The 19,176-nt window shown below is 41.4% G+C and overlaps 1 protein-coding gene across 4 annotated transcripts in view; it reads right to left on the minus strand.

Moving 5' to 3' along the window:
- The window catches only part of LOC134401817 (poly(rC)-binding protein 3-like), a 355,457-nt gene that overhangs the window by 146,693 nt on the left and 189,588 nt on the right, over positions 1-19,176 (minus strand). For all 4 annotated transcript variants that reach the window (XM_063131119.1, XM_063131129.1, XM_063131092.1 and 1 more), the window contains exon 4: positions 8,127-8,218. The gene's annotated coding sequence lies outside the window, so the exon portion shown is untranslated. The remainder of the gene's footprint in view (positions 1-8,126; positions 8,219-19,176) is intronic.

A 19,176-nucleotide genomic window follows, 5' to 3' on the forward strand; every position in this document is an offset into this window, starting at 1 on the left:
AGATTTATGCCCATTAGAAGAGAGATAATTGCCTTTTCCGGCAAGCGCCGTTCAGAGCCTCAGAAGAAACCCGCCATCGCTCAGGCTGCCAAGCTCCGCCCCCCCTGCACCATGTATCACCAACCACGTTGTTCTTTGCCTCTTCTGGTTGTCCTCCATCACATCTAATTGGCAGATTGCTCCTGCATTCTCTTCTTACCCCCTTACATATGACATCCGCAGGTCCCCTGACTCCCCACCCTTAAAATCTCCTTCAGTAGCCCAGATCACAGTAGCTGGCTCTCTGCTAAAGCCAACTACAAGGCAAAATTAGAAAGCTGCCACTGTGAGTGAGCAGCTCCCTGCAAAGGCGGAGGGCGGAAGGAGGACCGCACTTGTTGTGATTGGAAGCCACCAGTGCCTCCTCTCAAGCCTTGTGTCGTGTTCATGCCTGTTCCCTCTGGCATTCACACATGCTGGCAAGCTGACACAAAACACTCACATCAGTGAGACTTCTTTTATTGAGGAAATCACACGGTAGACAAGCTTAATGGTTACAGAGTCTCTAAAACACACTTAAAGCTGAACGATGGTTAGAAAGCTTTAAGCTCCTTTTTCTGAAACAATCCTTAAGGCAAACACTCGGAGAGGGGGGACCGCTTTGAGCTTCTCCAGACGCCGCAGACGCTGGCACCTCAAAGGAGCATGGCCAATCTCCTAAAACAAAGTCCCAGGAAAGGTTGGTCTGAGCCCCCAGATCCGGGCAGAGAGATCCGTCATGCACTTGTCAATCTCAGCCTAACAGGGTCTGAGCTGACCCTGTTACCACGACTTCAAGAAAGGTTAAACCTCAGGCCCAGGAGTCCCATCCTTCTGCTAAGGACTGGGAACTCCTTGCCACCTGAGTCTGGCCACAAACACAGAATCCACAGCATATGCAAGTCCAAGTCTATGAAAAGCCTCACTACTTTTCAAGGCACAGTTCTTAGATATCCAAAGTCCAAATAGCAAAGCGTCCATGTGCAGAGTGCTTTCAAAGTCCCAAGCGGAGATGGAATCCAAAGCAGGAGGGAGGTCAGCCTTTAAGGCCTATTCAAAGCCACTTGACAGACAGGTCCTCTGACCGGTAAACTATGCCCACGTGCCAAGAGGTCGGGATGTTACAACCCACTTTCAAAAGCAGCCCCCACCTTTTCCAAAACGCTCTGAAGTTCCCAGAGAACCAGCAGCTTCAAGGCTGAGACAGGGAGTGAACAAGCTACTCCCATGGGAACTTCTTACAGAGATAAGCTTGCAGAGACATCTGACATTCTCAAACCATTCCCTAATAAATCTACCCACTAGGTACAAGGCCGGCCTTGTACCTATACCTGACACCTTGCACTGAAGAACACAACTATACATTGTTATGTGCATAATGGGAAATGTCAACTAATTTAGCAACGATGGGGAAACATTTTCCTTATCTGGCGGTTTATCCAAAGCTGTCTTGTAAAGATTAAAGTATGTTATGTCAGGAGAACATATTCTGTACCATTTCATAGAGTTTACCTGCTGAAGACTCCAGGGAAGGAGCTCAGCTTCAAATTTTATTTATTAACAGTATTTGTATTGTCCACCCCAACCCCAGATTCAGAATTACTCCAGTGAGTCAATAAAGTTAACTTAATTAAATTGCTTTTCCTTCCACAGTTTATGGTAGAGGAACATTGTGTACAATGAAAACAAAAGTATAATTTATCTGTTCAATAGGGAAACACATGTACATTTTTTGTCAATAGGTGTACACAATTCTCTGAGTATTGGTCTAATTAAAATGCTCAGAAAATATTTTTTTAAAAAAAGATTAAAATGACAATGGCAGAAATTTACTGGTACCAATTCCTTTAGACTGTAAATGCATGGGCAGGTGCCCTGTGTTTTTAAATTGTTTTTGTATAGTCCTTGAGCAGATTAAGCTTTCTAGATAAAATATGCTGCTGTTACGTATAAAAATGTTTTCATAAAGTTACATTGAAAGAGGCTTTAGCTGATTCTTTCTCCCACACTCACATGATAGCCTCTGATTTGCTAGTGATAGGTGAGTACAGGTGACCATTTATGGTGGCTTTAAAAACACACACCACCAAACCTGCTTTAGGCCTACGATCTAAAGTTTTAGACAAAACACCAAGGAGGAAAAGGAAGGGAAGGGAAGCCAGTTGGGTAAAGACTTCATTCTGATCCAGTTCTGCTTTTCTTGGCTTCTTATGGTAGAGTCTTCTGATTGGCTTCTTATGGTAGAACAGACGGTATCCTCTCAGAATGCAGGTGATGGATCACATTTTTTGTATGCTCCTCTTCATGAAAAACTCCACACAAGCAGAAAACTAGCACAGCACAGAGCAGGTTGGCCTTCAGCCTTTTCCCCTGAAGTACATGGTTCTTTCCCCCCCTCTTTTTTTTACTTGAAGGGAACTGTGTGTGTATGTGTGTGTGTAGAATAGCTAATAATGGTAACCTTCAATCAGCAGCTGCCCTATCTCAGGACACCACCACCTCATTCTGCTACGTATGAAAAAAAGGCCACAGTGTAACTCAGCAAGCTGTACATTTAATCAATTGCCAGTCAACTGCAATGTGATGCCAAATGGTAAGTAGATGTTTTACCACTTTCCTGATCCTGATTTCTAATCATGTGGGGATGGAAGGATAAAGCTGCTGAAAGTCCTGCATCCACCAACCTGCATCAGACAGAGTCCAAGGGATAATTGCTCTGAACTTCCTTCATCAACAACCCAACTGTCCAATTTGCTTATTCCCCTATGAGCTTAATTCTACTTCGAGGCAGCACAACTCAAGGATGCCACTCAGTAACGTCAGTGCAAGGCTCCAATATAGAGCACTGCTCCTTTAATTACTCTGAAGGTGAGCGTAATTAGGCCCCCGGGGTCGAAGTACCAGGACCTTTTGATTAGCAGAGATGAAGATGTCCATCTGCCATCTACCTCCAGCTTCTCTGTTCCCTCTCTGCTTAGTTCACAATAGTGGGGTGGGTGGGATTTTCCCAGACACACTGTATTGTTCTGACCTGTTGTAATGCAACATATTTGCGGGGGGGGGGGGGCTTGGTCTTGAACGGGCGATTAAGACACATTAGTTTTACAAAAGACCTGCAAAAAACACAAATATTACACACACACACACACACACACACACGGACCAACACGCCTGCCTGCATTTTTGGACTCTCCTTTGTGGCGTGGCTATGGAGATTGTCATGATGAGTCCCTGCACTTAGAATTTTACCACTATGACACAGGGCCTATGCTAGGATTTATGGTGGCTTTGTCATTTGTTGAAGCAATACCTGTACTACTCACAGAGCTATCCTAGGCTCTGTCGAACTTGATACCTGACTACTCAGTCCGTGTGGCTTCCTAGCTTTCTGTAAGTCTCTACCTGTTGACAATTATCCCCACCTTCAGAGGCCCCCAGATGTAAAATGACATTGATCATATTATTTAGTGATCCAACCTGTGATTTGAGATCCCCTTGCTATTATGTAAGACTGTCACCTATCTGGCTAGTTTTCAGTTATTTTCATCAGGGTTTTGTGTGTGTGTCAAATGATTTGTTGGAGTATACATGTGACTTTCCCCTTTCAATTGGTGTCTACTGCAAATGTAAAACCTGAATAGCCAGTTTAATCCTCTCTTGCACGTTTCATCCTCGATTAAGAACATTCACACACAACAGAAACAATAACGAGAGGTTTGAAGGCACTTTGTCATATGCAAAAATGGTCTTTCAGCTCATTTTTAATGCCAGGCAACTTGCAATTTGCGTTCCTTTCTAGAACTGCAATTAGACTCAATAAAGGACCTGTGATCACTACACATGTTTCTTACTCAAGCAATGCTGCTGCTTCATAAAAGAGATGCCAGTGTTCAGCACCTGTGAAATTCGGGGCCTTAGTTTGCCATCTTTTCCAGATCAGGAAATGACTGGTTTATCAGATCAGGAGAAACAAACACTGCCAACATCAACAGAAACACTGATTATAACAAAACATATTGCATTTAGCACCTGCGGTAATTAGGGCAAGTACAGATTAGGATCAGTAGTACTTGTCTATAATAATTATTCTTCATACTGTGCAATTGTTGGGATGGATAGCAATGTTACTTATTTATAGACCTTCTGCCATTAATCTTTTCTCCTTCTCGTACGAGCCCCAGCACCTTGCTTATTATGCCTTAACACAAGATAATTTAGATTCACACTGGGGGAAATTTACAAAAGCAGTGCTTAAGCCAAACTGAAGAAAAAGCATAAGGAGTCCTTTAATATCATTTTATATTCAATTAAAACATGCTCCCATCAACTGACACATATGATGGAATAAGCTTTTCTGTTTAAAATATAAAACAACAGCTGCCTGGTACAAAACCATCATGGACTTTTTCATAAAAGTGCCAGATTTACACCATATGTGAACGAATACATGATCATTTGTAGATATTGGGGCATGTGATATGTGTGCACATGCACAACTAGCTGAAATGTTTCTATCTGAATATAATACACAGCAGCTTATATATGAAAATATTACAGATTTTATCCAACGTTAGTCTAGCTTAACCCCCATTCATTTCAATGGACCTACTCTAAGTAGGACTAACATTGTATACAACCTGATATGACCACAGACGTTTGAAATAATATGTCTGTGTTGACTGGATATAATACTTAGGAATGGACGGACTCACCCTATTCTGGTGAGAGGCACACGAGGCCTGCGATCCAGACATCCACCCCTTCACAACTTCCCTAATAATACTGGACAGGTTTGTAGAAAAACCTGTTTTTCTCCCTTGTCCATAATACAAGACCCTGAAATTGAGCGGTGGGAGATTTTTGACAGATAAAAGGTAGCACCTTCCTCCAATAGCACCTAGTTCAATTACATAATTCACTAGCACAAGATGTAGTGATGGCCAACAACTTGGATGGCTTTAAAAGAAGATTAGACAAATTCATGGAGGATAAAGCTATCAATGGGCACTAGTCATGATGATTATGTATTACTCCAGTATCAGAGGCAGTAGGCCTCTATATACCAGTTGCTGGGGAACACGAGTGGGAGGAGCTGTTGCACTCATTCCCTACTTGTGGACCTCCCACAGGCAATTGCTTGGCCACTGGACAAGCAGGGCTCTTCTTATGTACTTAAATCAAGTAGAAATTTGATCATATACTGTTAAAATGATATTAAATTAAAAACTAACAAAGCATCCATAATAAGCAAGATTGTTCCAGGTTATCCAACAATTACAGGAGCACTGCAAGGGCACAGTGCAGTGCAAGGAAGGTTAGCCTTTTTTCATTTGCACCACTTCTGACATTGCTTCATGCAGGGCCTCAGCAAAGCATCTTACAGCGAGTCTGGGATTATTCAGAGAACATTGTCCAGAGGGGTTCATACAGTCCCTCATTCATGTAAATCCAGCCTCTGCAGTTGGGAAAGGAAAGGCAGGCCATGGAAACAATGTCTGAACCCAGATACAACACCTCTCATAGTCTCATCTCCTTACGTGCTGCTCAAGAGCAGCTCGTGTTGGTGGAATTCTTTCCATAGGTTTCCTCTTTATAAAGAGCTTCTCTCTGGCCTTGTTCACATCAGTACATGCTTATTTCATCACAGAGCAGAATGATGAAATTCTTAATGGTACACATAATTTATACTGGAATGTTATGTGGGACACATGCCAAACTTAGCAGTGCAACAGTAAGCTCTGGCACAGCATTTTATGTTATCTTTCCATGCCTAGCAAATGTTGATACAGTATCACATCCTGTAAGTGCATGGAACACTGGAAGATCATGTGATTTATCAGGTCCAAGGCAGGCAGATATTTCAGGAACAGCCAGGTAATGGAAATTTATCCCCAAACCAGAAGCCAACCATATTTTATCTATCTGCTCAGTGCCTGTGCCACCCTTACAGGCAACACCACAGATATTGTAGTCCAAAACATTTGGAGGGCACCAGCTTGTTTACCCTTGGAGTAAATAACCATGACAAGGCTGTCTCTGTTTAGAAGAGATCACAGTTGATGCACCAGGTAAAGCTGGTGAAAGGCACCCCATGTAACAAGAAGCCACTTGAGCCTCCAGCGACAAAGCTGGATGAGAATCTTATCCTTGCAGATCTGTGCAACCCTATCCAGAACAGACTGAACACAACCATTCAGAAGAGCTGAAATACCTACCAATAGCACCTCCATCTTGTCGGAATTGAGCTTCAGGATATCAGTGCCTAAAAACAGGCCACATAGTTCTTGGGGGTACTTGTTTTTTCAGCCATTAACAAACCCTCCTTCATAAAGATGCTAAATACTCCTACTTAAAACACTGGACAATCGTGCAAAGATGGCATATTTTTTAGGAATGAATGGTCCCTGGGCATGGCAGATAACAGTCTCGAATAGATAACAGACTTTCTGATTCTACAAAGGATTACCTGTGGTTTATTTACCAAAAGCTATGGAAACTCTCAAATTCTTGCTGGTATCTAGGAATAAAATGTACTGCTTAATTACACTTTTACCAAGTATTAATCTACCCGAACACACAAAGCATAATTCACATTTGATCAGACTTAACCCAGTTTTAAATCCACAGACTGTGACAGATGTCCTGCTTTATCTGCCTAAAAGAAGCCATTCTGATAAGGTGCTTCGTTTCTGGAACACTCAGGGGCCTATGAACAGAGCTGAAGAGGGACAACTGGAAGAAGACAGCAGCCAAAGGAAGGTGGTTTTCTCTGAATTTGGTTAGGATTGAACAAGTTGGAACCAAGGGCCCAACTCTGGGTTTGACTGAGGTGTACCACTGAACCCTGTCCATACTGTGCAGTCATCAACTGAGGGCCTATTCTGTTTCCACCCCCTCTCCCCCTGACATTTGATGTCTGGTAGGCTGGGATGAGGGACAGGACTTTTTCAGTCATGGCACCCTGTCCATGGAATGTTCTCCCCAGGGAGGCTTGCCTGGCACCAACTTTAATGTCATTTCAGCACATAGGCAAAGACCTATTCACTTGCCTGGACATTTCGACATGTAATTTTAGTTCCACTGAGTGTGGTTTTCTGTTCTGCTGAATGTTAGTTTTGTTTTAATTACTGATTCTGTTGTTTTATGCTTGTAGTTTTTTAAATATGTATTGTTTTTATTGTTTCACTGTGTGCTGCCCTGGGAGTTTTTAATGAAGGATGCCATAGAAACCGTCAAAATAAATAAACCTGCATCTACCCTCAAGAATAGCAATAGTCTATCTAGCAATAAAGTATTCCCCCGCCTCCTAGCATACTGGAGAGAAAATACATTTGTTCGCCTGGGTGCATCAGACCCTACTGAGATGAAGTACATTATCACTTGAATAAGCTACTGCTGTTCATGATGGGTAGTATGAAGGCACCCTGAAGTAGGAAGACAGACAAATACTAGTTGTAATTAAGTAGAGGAACAGAGTGTTTGTATGGATTCCCATTTAAGTAAACATGTCAGAAGCTGATGAAACATGCATCATAAGCAGAGAATGAAGATTTCCCAACTTTAAACTATGATGGCATTCACTGGGACTGATTCCATAATGGGGAATGGGTTAGTAGTAGTGGATGTCATCCCACCTGAAATGGGTCCAGTGAATGGACACACACTCTTTATATATAGGTTGTCACACAGAGGAGGGCCAGGATCTCTTCTCCATCATCAAAGAGTGCAGGACACGGAATAACGGGCTCAAGTTACAGGAAGTCAGATTCCGGCTGGACATCAGGAAAAACTTCCTGACTGTTAGAGCAGTACGACAATGGAACCAGTTACCTAGGGAGGTTGTGGGCTCTCCCACACTAGAGGCATTCAAGAGGCAGCTGGATAACCATCTGTCAAGTATGCTGTAGAGTGGATTCCTGCATTGAGCAGGGGGTTGGACTCGATGGCCTTTTAGGCCCCTTCCAACTCTACTATTCTATGATTCTATGATTCTATATCACCATCCATTCCTATAGGACGCAATAGACCTCTGACATAGCTATCAAATGGCGGCAATCAAAGTCAGGAACAGAGAAGTGGTAGAAAAGCTTAAGACAAGATGGTCTTACCTGCAAACAGTAACTTTTAAGCAATTCCTCTGGTGAAAAGTGTTACACTCAGACAAGGTTGAAGTAATTTGAACTTGGGGTTGACTTATTTTCTGAAAAAGAAATAGAGGCTTAGCTATAAAACACTGTAAAAGACAAGTAAACAAATCTGATGAAATTTTCTATCTCACGATTATGTAACGATTCAACTACATGAAACTGAAGGTTGTACTTTTAACAGTTACTGTCCTTCAGTGAAAGTTGGAAGGACCAGAAATTACCACTCCTTACCATAACTGGTCCCTGAAGTTGGCTGATAGAGTCTTCAGCATGAACCTAAGAAACTTTTGTCTTTCTCATCCTTTTGAGAGCACTTTCTAATGAGTTTCCTAAGCAGTAATGTTCTTGCACAATCCTCACTCATTTTAACAGGAGAAATTCCCAATAGACTGCACCCCGGGAAAAGAACCAGTATGAACTGGTTTTGGCAGGCATTCTCTCGGATGTGGCGAGCAATCTTCCACAGTAGCCTTAACTAGGGAACTAAAATAAGCAAGTTTTAGAAGCAAGTTGAGAAGTCACCTGACTAAACTATATGGAAATGTGAAAAAAGCTGTATATTTCAATAAAGTTAAAATGCACATTTTTTTTGTAAGCCTTGCCTTCCATGTTCAGCATAACAAGAGTATTTGATACACTATATGATAATGAAGCAAAACCTTCTCTAGAAGACTGAAAGGACACCACCATGGAAAATATGGAGATATAGAAGTATAAATATTGCTATACTATAATCTCCTTATAGTTTAACTGTGAACTTTTTAAAAAAGTGAGGGGGTGGGGCTGCCCCAGCATAAATTCAAGATTACAATGCTTCCTTAAAGCTATTGCAACATTAGGCAAGCCAAACCATCTGATACTTATACCCACAACTCTAAAAGTAACACAAGCACTTGGTACTCCATTAACAAATACTCCAATAGAATACTATTCAAATGGCGTCAGTGAAATTTGATTGTGGTACAAAGTTCAATTTTGTTCACAAAGGAACACTTCCACAATAGCCACACTTAAGCAAAAGATGATGTTTAATGGGCAGTTTTATGGAATGGCTTATTTGAAGCACCGTACTTATCCTGTCAGCAGGTTCTTTAGAAACACCTATTTTAAGTCCTTTTTATAGCTAGGTTCTCAATTCTTTCATTTGAAACCTGGGTTAAAAGATTGTAGCTGGCAGCAATTTAATTCATTCAACACTCTTTTTTTAAAATTAACTTAACACTCCAAACCTGGTCTCTTTAATTGTTACAATTTAGTTGTTTCATCAGAAGGACAATTGTAGATGTCTACAACACACTAGGGATTAAAGACAGATTTTCAGTTCATGTTAATCAGGGTAGCTTGCGCATGCCAGTGAATTTTTATTTTCCTTTTGTTTCAGTACTGTTGCTGTCTGTTTCCCTGAACAAATATATTCTTTCTTTCTTTCTTTCTTTCTTTTTTTCTTTTTTTCTTTCTTCACATCCACTTTCCAACCAAGATTGTTGTAGGCTCTTTTAGAAGCCACTTAAAATCCATCACAAAATCCACAAAGTTATACAAAGAACAAAGATAGCCACACTGATCCATTGGGGGTGGGGGGAGATCCACAGTTGGGCAATACCTTTATTAGGACCAAATTAAATTCCACACAAATTTGCAGTTCTAAAGAATTTAAAAGCTTGCAGTTTTATGGAAATGGGGGTAATCCTAATTAAGCTATTGCCCAACAGTACCTGCTCCAGAGCAGAAAAGGATTGCAGAGAGCTCGCCAGTGTTCCAATCAGAGAGGCTCCAGGGTTTGGAGGCAAGACACCCTCGATGGTCCCCCTCCCTCAGTGAATTTACCTTTACAGCACCGCTCTCACCAGCTGTGGAGGATCTTTTTCCTTTGCCTCATCATTGCTATCATCTGCTGACTTGCAAGGCAGAAATTCAATAAGCAAACAAGCAGTGGCGTTTATTTCTTCTTCTCTGCACCACCACCATTGTCTGGGCTATAGTGATAGGCAGATGAACACGTAGGTTGCAATGGCGAGGAGGAGCTATGCCAAGGGGCTCTTGTCAGTGGGCCTCTGCTGGAATGTGGGCCCTTAACAGGTGCCCAACTATGATAAGCATAGCAAGAAAAAAGGTTGAAGCCTGGTGTTGCGGAATCTATATTCTCAACTACTTGTTTTCTCCTGCTGCTTTGGGGAGCCCTGGAAAATGTGTGACTGGTAAAAGGAACGGCCCCTAACTTTCATGGCACTTTCAGAACTGTTATCTCATTCTCTACTTACTCTCACCCATTGCTTTGCCCAGTGGACTGAATTTGTACCAAATATGTCTCCTCTCTTGATCCCCAACCTTGCTTAACTTTGGACTTGATTTCTAGACACTTGGGTTCTTGTGTCCAATCCTCTCTCCTTTTGTCCTGCCATTATCTTATGTCCCCATAAGAGAAAGGGAATAAATCAAGATACAATAAAACACGAATTACTTAGATGAAGAAACAGAGCAGCAAAAACCATGAGAACATTAAAAACTTGCAACCAAAGCTCACTAAAATCCCTAACAACCCAAGGCCTTCCTGAAAATGAAGGTTTTCATATGCAGTGGGAGACCCTCAGGGAAGGTGTGAGGAAAAACTTACAGGGCAGGAGATTCCAAAATCTGGATGTAGCTACTAATGGGGCATAGCACCACAACATCAACAACATGACATATTAGGTGCCACACTACTCTGTGGCATCATTAGCAACACCTGGGCTTATCTCAAAATTATGAGAGGTGTCGATATCTGGCTGTTCTTGGACAGAGAAAAGGGAGGTGGTCTGAGTACATGCCAGCAAAGCCCGCCTCCACTCTCAGAGGAGGAACTCCAGGCCTGATCTTCAAGAGGGCATGAGTGTCTGAGATCCTACCATGCTAACAGAGAATGACAAAATGAGCAACAAACATGGACGAGAAGCTGGTAAAGATTTTAAACACACTGAAATCTTCCTTCATCTCTCCAGTCATCTATCAAGTAGGAACTTTGAAATTTCAACCCACAGAATGCATATTGTAAGTTCGTCTCCTTCACTCCGTGATGAAGGCAGTGAAGTCTGTCCCTGAATGTTCAAATACTTCCCTGCTATTACAAGTTCAGAGTTTTTACATACCTGAAAACAATATTTTTTCCTCCTTGATAAAACTAAAACTATTAATGTAAGCAAATCAGAAGTCTACAAAACCCTTTTGAAGTGACCCTGTGTGTGTGTGTGTGTGTGTGTGTGTGTATATGATAGAGCGTAACCAAATCTGTGAAAAAACCATTAGGAATTGCTACCTAGTCTGGCTGAATCAAACCAGAAGTTATTATTAGAGTATTTGATTAAATGCAATGCTTAATCTTATGGGAATCATCAGCTGCCAAATAGGAACAGCTGAGCAAGTATTGCTACTGTAAGCTTTTTATTCAACTGTAGTGATAGGATTAAGAAAATTACCCAAACTAGGTCAAACAAGCAGAAAGCTGGTACAGACTTTAGCTGTTCTTGCTTATTTGTTATATAAGAGACATGGTGGAGAGTGCGTTCATCCTAGGTAGCCCTAGGTCAGAGGATCATGTGGAGTAAGAAACATAGAGGGAGTTTTGGGTCAGGGTCCTGGGAGAAGCACGGTGGTTCATGCCTGTGATTTCCCCACAGACTGAAGATCCATAAGCACCCAGTGCTGATCACAGTTACTGACACCAACACAGATTAAAGTGCTTTTTAAAATGATTCTTCCTGAAGGGAGTGTACAAATGAAGAAATACAGTGCATAAATGCTATACTTCATGAGAGTACTGGAGGAGATGGCTTATGTTCACTTAAAGGAAATGGCATTAATAATTGGAGTGGTGGAAGCTTGCTATTGGAAGAGTCTGTTTTGTGGTTTTGTATCTGATGACAACAGACTTGTTGGACAACAGACTTGTAGTCTAGAAAAGACATGGGGGGGAGCGTTGAACACGGGCAAAATTGTAACAGAAACAATTGAAAGTCTTTCCCACTCAGAAATGATAGCTGATTAACAAAATCTGACAAAATCAAAGCACGTCAACTCACTCAAATTAGCATTTCAAAATGGCGGTTGTGTATTAATCTGCAGGTATATTTAAAGAACAGAGCATGGCTGATACCTCATGGCGTTCACTATTGTTGTTTTGAGTAATTTATGGAAAACTGTAGATCTTTCAATCCCAAGAAATTATAAAATGGTGTCCAATCCTTATAGTGAAGAGTAGATAGTTGCAGGTATCATCACCAAGTTGCTGTCAAATGCTATAAATGCTGGTTAGCATGTCATTATATTTGAATATTGCTGAATCTGTCATATAAGTGTTTATACTTTTCAAGTCACTCTTATCTATCTATGACATCAGAAGTGACATCAATTAGACACCAGTCTAAATGACCTCACTGAAGAACAAGCGCTTGAGTGGATATCCACCAAACAGTCTGAAGCTTTTATGTATGAAGTTCTTTGTAGGAAAGGATGTGTTCAAAAATATTGGTTCAGTGTGAGAAAGCATCATGCAAACAATGCAGTCACGAGCTATAATAGCTCCTCTACAGCTTGGTTTAGTGGTACAGTTGCATCGTAATTCCACACCAAGATACTTCATTGATACTCTCCCTTCAACTGGTTTTTGCTCATTGTACAATGAAGTGAAACAAAAAGAGTCTTTCTGTTTTTCTAGCTGCAGACAATGCAATCCCCCCAATGTAGACCACCCAATGACTACATTCTGTGGTATGGGTTATCACATGACTGTGGTTGTTCAAAATCCTTTGTCATGCCTGAACTTTTGACTCCAACAACAACAGCCATGAAACATCACAGCCTTTGCACATACTTCCAAATCCTACAGTGAAGGTCAATGCAATTCTTCGCCAATGCTGAAGATTGAGGTTGGTATCTGAAAGATAAGATGGACTGACCAAAAATATCTGATATGACTCCAGCTCCTGAATGACTTGTGAAAATGATTAGGTGTTAGTGCCTAACAGGATGTTCAATGTTGCGCAGTGCACGCAAACAAAATGGCTTGCCTTGTTCAACCTTGCTTTTGGTAACTGCCAAGTCAATGGATGTGACAATGGATTGACAGTGGAATATGAAGACAGTGATTGTGATGGAAAAGGTTAATTGGAGCTGCTTTGCCTGGAAGGAGCGTAATTATTTAAGTTAGTTGCAATTGTTGATTATTAGTTAATAGTGAAAGTACCCAATTTGTACAGGATGGAATAGCTTTTAGTTTGATACAGAAAAGCCTTCAAGGCAACTTAGTCATTTATCAGAGATGGACATACTGTGTCCATCTGAGTGAAGCCATGCCAGCTGGCATCCCTAGGTACAGCCACTACATAGGTGCAACCCTACAGTCCTCTGTTTGCATAGTCTTCCTCAATATCTGTAAGATTTTCTCGGACAACAAGAACAGTTTGCTTGCATCCTTGCTATAGGCATTATATTCAACACATTCTGGATGAGCTTATTTATCAAGCAAAAAATTATGGGCTGTGTGGATCTGCCAAAACAACCCATACTGCATCAAGCCAATTAGATACTTTACCAAATGTGTCCCAGGGAGTTCAAGTGAATATATGAGGCAAGGCAACCCTGGGCCTTGCTAGACCCGGCCAGATAAGCCGGCAGGGAGGCGGGGCGACGGCGCGCTAACTGTAGCGCGCGCCACCCAGCCTCCTAGACGGCTGACGCGCAGGGACTACGGAAGCCCTGCAGCGTCGGCCTTTTTTTTTTTTTAAAGGGGCCACGTGCGCCCAGAAGACTCCGGACAAGGTAAGGTTTTTTTTTACTTAACCCCCCCATCCGGTCCTGATCCCTTCCCATGCCTCCTGTCCACTCTTTCCCCGCCCTCCCTCCCCGTCCCCCGTGTCGCCCTCCGCCATCCCCCGTGTCGCCCGTCCTCCCTCTCCCTCCCTGTCCCATGTCGCCCGTCCTCCCTCTCCCTCCCTGTCCTGTGTCGTCCTCCGCCATCTCCCTCCCTGTCCCGTGTCGTCCTCCGCCATCTCCCTCTCCTGCCGGTCCGGCCTTCCCCCCCTATCTCCCCCCCGGGATCCCCCTGGCCCGATGGGCACAGCGTAGAGTGCTATGCCCAGTCCGTGGCTTTTCCCAGCTACTTGCGAGTAAGCGAGTAGCCGCAAAAAGCCACGGACCTTGCTAGACGTTCCGCAGCCCCGGCCTCAGGCAAATTCGCTTATGGTGCGTTAAGGCAGGCTTCAGTGCGGCCTGAGCCCAGATTCCCCTGTGCGTCATTTGGACGCACAGCAGGGAAACCGGGTCTCAAAGCGCGCTAAGGCCTCGTCTAGCAAGGCCCCCTGACTCCAGAATCTGAGGTAAGTGAGTGGGCTATTTGCACAGGGTCATATTAAGATCTTGAAGAATCCTATTAAGATCTTGAGGAAAGGGTTAGGGACACGGATATAGAGATTCATTTCAGGGGCTTTTATAACACACAGATTTCCTGTGCCACCCAGAAAACTAAGAGAAGTACTTATATATTGCTGCTTATGTTGATAACACTGCATTCCTCCACCTGTTTGCAAGTCACATTAATGAAGTAATGGCCCATTCACAGTCTGCATTGTCTTGTTTTCTGTTGCCTGTAAAGAGATTTTATTTATTATCTAAATCAGAGGTGGGCAATACAGCCTGTGGGACACATATACCCACAGACTTTTTTGCATCCCTCTAATGCCTCCCCCGCTGCCACCAACTTTTGGTGGTATAGCAGCTCAATGATTTTTCATTGAGTTAAAGAAAATAATCAGGCAGAGCAGCAGCAAAAAAGGGAAAGATCAGCCCCTTTTTTGCTGCTGAACCACTGAATTCAGTGTCATATTCATCAGGGGAGCAGGAGTGTGGCCCCCAGTGGGTTCTGTGGGGAAAATGACCCCAGGACCCATGGAAATAGCCCACCAATTAGCATTCCCCACCATGTGAGTGGAGAAAACAATCCCTTCACCTGGTGCTTTGCCTATCTGAAGAGTTGAACTGGAATCCTTATTTATCTATCTATCTATCTATCTATCTATCTATCTATCTATCTATCTATTATCTATTTAGTCTTTAAAATGATTTTCAGGCCACCTTTAAGGGTAGAACTCTCTCAAGTTGGTGAGAACCCTCGCAAAGTTCTATTATAGAAACAGGTGGCCAGTCGTGAAGGTCATTAGGTGGATTTACATTTTCAGGTAGGTGAGATGTCACATACCACTAAGGTAAGAATTTCATGGTTTAGGTCACACCTAAGAACTATCTATTGTTGATTCCTCCGTCCCCACATCATTTCCCAGAACCTATGTTGATTCCCTAATGAGAGGAAACTCTTACAATTATTAATAAAAGGGTTTTTTCCTCCCATTCTGAGAATGCATTTATATTCCCTGCAATACTGAATTGAAGTCTCCTCTTGGTGTAGATGAGCCCTTAGTATCACTGTGACGTCAGTATAAATTTGAAAAGATAATTTAAGACAGGAGAGCAGAATCTCAGGTCGAGGGGCCAAATCCAGCCCTCCTGGGGTCTCAATCCAGGCCTCTGCCATTCCCTAGTTGGCTATGCCCCCTTTCCACTGACCACCAATAACTGTGTGGCTTCTCAGATTTTGTGCATTCCCCCCCCCCACTCTAAAAGGTTTATAATGCCTCTCCTCAGGCTAAGATATGCTGGTACTTTTGGTATGTTGTGTTTGGCCCCACCTAGCACTAGGATGCAGACCCTGAGAGCTTCTCCAAAATGTAATTCAGCCCTCTGGCTGAAAGAAGTTCAATACTCCTGATTTAATGCAGCTATTGCCTTGTAAACAGCTCTCCATTTTAAAGTTTGTATACTACCCTATGTTGGATATTGCTTCCAGGTCAAACTTAGATCAAAGATATTTTGTATGGGCATTTTTTCTTCAAGAAGGCCTCAGAAGAAGATAAAGCATGGCAGTCCTGGGTACTATTTAGAAACAACAAACCGCCTGCATTAGGACATACACATGCTCAGTTGGGGCCTTTGCCATTTTTTCTTGAACCGTTGACCCTCCACCACATCATATCACAAACTGCTTTTGAAACTGAGTTTCAAAAAGTTTCATCATACAGCATGGGGGAAGGGGCAATTCTTGGGCATGCCGAAATAGCTACATGTTTTTTAAGAATCCTGGTCTTTTGTGCTTATTACCTTGAAAATACAGTGTCACTTCTTCTGCTAGCGCCTACTAAAATCTGGGTACAGACAATCACAATTTCAAATATTTATTTGATCAAGTAACAAAACACATGTACAAGTTGCATACATTCGTTTGCTCACAAAGGAATGACAGAATTTGGCTTTCTAGATGATTAAAAAATTGTTGTCAAGATGTTATTTTGTCCTGTAATAAACAGAAGTCTTTGACTAGAGAGTCCTGCATTTTAAATCATAAGAAAATAATAAAATTCTTCATCCTGATTCTTTAATAGTAAAATGTCATGAGAACTGTCACTTGGGGGGGAAGGTTACAGACATAACCAGCAATTTCAGAGAGAAACGAAGCTTCATTCATTGGGTAGTATTTTCCTGTCTTTTCTCAAAGTAACAATCGTGATCTAGCTTGGGTGACAGGATGAAGTGCAGAATTGATATGCTGGAATAGGAGAACATGCAGAATGTTTTAAAGCTGTTGTGCCAACAATTGATTGGACATCAACAAATGTAGCACAGTCATTTTAGAAGCACAGGCAGCACAAGATTACAATAGAGAAATACTACCCAAACCTAATTTTCAAGGGCCATGGCACATATGCGCAGAGACAACTTCTTTCAGTGGGACCAGCTGGAATTAAGCAAATATGTAGTACAGATTCTAGGAAATACTGGAGCGCCTACAAAAATTATGCTTTTAAAAAAAATAAAAATAAAAGGGGAAACCTTTGCTTGTACCACAGGACATACTTCTAAATGATCCAAGAATGTGTTAATAGACCAATCAAGAATTTCATTAATTTGGTTAATCATGGTAAACGTTAAAACAATGTAACCCACCTACCCCCCCCCCCCCCACAAACCAATAGATTTATGCAGAAAAAATTGGATGGTTGTTGTTAATGAGGCGATTGACCTCAGTAAGGTACAATTCGAAAGATCCCATGATATGATTTTTTTTGAGAGGGAAAAATAGGAGTAAATTGACTGCCCTCAGTCCAGACCCAGGATCCACCTCGGATTCCCAACCTGCAGCATGGGGCCCACTTTCCCAATTTTACTAACTATGCCTATATATTTTAAATATGTGTATGTTTTAAATAACTCTTTTAGCCTGTTGAACAAAAGACTGTGATTTTATGGTTTAAAATTAATGATTGTTGGTATTGCTTTTATTGGGTCTGTGATCGCATAATAAAAATCTGATCTGACTGCCCTCAGTAAGATACAATTGGGTAGATCCCATGGTATGGATTTTATTTGGGGGGTGTGTGAAGAGTGGGGAGAATATTCCAGCGTGCACTATCCAATGGTAATGAATGCATAAAAGTGGCATTGTGAATGTGTGGTCTAATCCTGCTTCATGGTGGCCAACATGCACACTGGCCATGCTTCCTACTAATATTTATTTATTATTTATTTAGAATACTTATATACCGCTCCCCATTGAAAAATTTCGGAGCAATTTATTGGTTTCATATCAGTCCTTTAGGTGCTTACAAATATACATGGATAGGACTGTACATGGATGAGAATCCTAACTGATCAGCATTCCTATCCTTATGGCGTACATCTGTATTTGAGCAGCCCTCTACAGATTGTGAAGATTTATTTTCCATGTTCTTAACATTGTATTAGACTATTCTACTATTAACACACACACATACACACACTATGGAAGTGGGTTTTTTTATGTCCTTGATGGACTTGAAAAACGTACATCCAATTGTTATGAAACTTTTAAGACTTGTTCTACCTCTAACAACATCCAATCCCAATTTTTAAAGATGTAGTGCTTGTACCTCTGTCTGGTATGGTTTTAGCCATAGTGACAATTTCATCTGCCATCTTGAAACAAAATGGAGGCCAGTAAAAATAATTTACTGCTTCAATACCATTTGATTGATTTCAACTAAACTTCACAACTTGATTCAGTACAGCAGCAATATAATATTGTGTCCACCATCTTGGAAATAATTTCAGCCAATCAAAATTTTAAAGATTTATAGCTTCAATACCATTTGATTGATTTCAACCAATCTTGGCATGATGATTCATCACTGCAGTGAGCAAATTTTAACCATATATTTTAACCATATGTTTATATATAATCATAAATGAGGATGTATTTCTGTATGTATATCAATCATCACCATAACTCTAAGACTGTGAAAACTAGACACCTGAAATGTGGCGTGTATACTACGAAGACCCTAGGAATGTGCACTTCAGAGTTATTATGTTTTAAAAACATATTAATTTTAATTAATTTAAGTGTATCATGTGATTGAAGCCTGCAGTTATGAAACTTTTAGGATTGGTTCTACCTCTATCTGGGATAGTTTTAGTGAAAATTTCATCCACAATCTTAAAACAAAATGGTGGCCACTCATTTTTTTTTTTACAGATTTACTTCTTCAATATCAGTCAAACAATTCCAACCAAACTTTGCATCATGATTTAGCACTGCAGCAAGCACATTTTAACCACACAAAATTGCATATGCCATCTTGAAACAAAATGATGGCCAATCAAATTTTTAAAATCTGTATAGCTTCAATATCATTTGATAGATTTCAACCAAATTTGTCAAGCAATTTTAACGATGCAAAAAGTACTATAAAATCAATAGCACATGGTAAAAAACACACACTAAAACTGGGTGAAAAGTAATATAAATACAATACACAAGTTAACTCCATGGCAGAGGCCATGTCTAGGGGTCCCAGTGGGCATTGCTTCACTCAGATGGGCCAGGCACAATGTCTCCAACTCTGAAAGGTGTGTAAGGATTTGTTGCATCAAACTAAAGTCTCTTCCCAAA

The sequence above is a fragment of the Elgaria multicarinata genome, chromosome 1, assembly GCF_023053635.1.
Source record: "Elgaria multicarinata webbii isolate HBS135686 ecotype San Diego chromosome 1, rElgMul1.1.pri, whole genome shotgun sequence".
Taxonomy (NCBI): domain Eukaryota; kingdom Metazoa; phylum Chordata; class Lepidosauria; order Squamata; family Anguidae; genus Elgaria; species Elgaria multicarinata.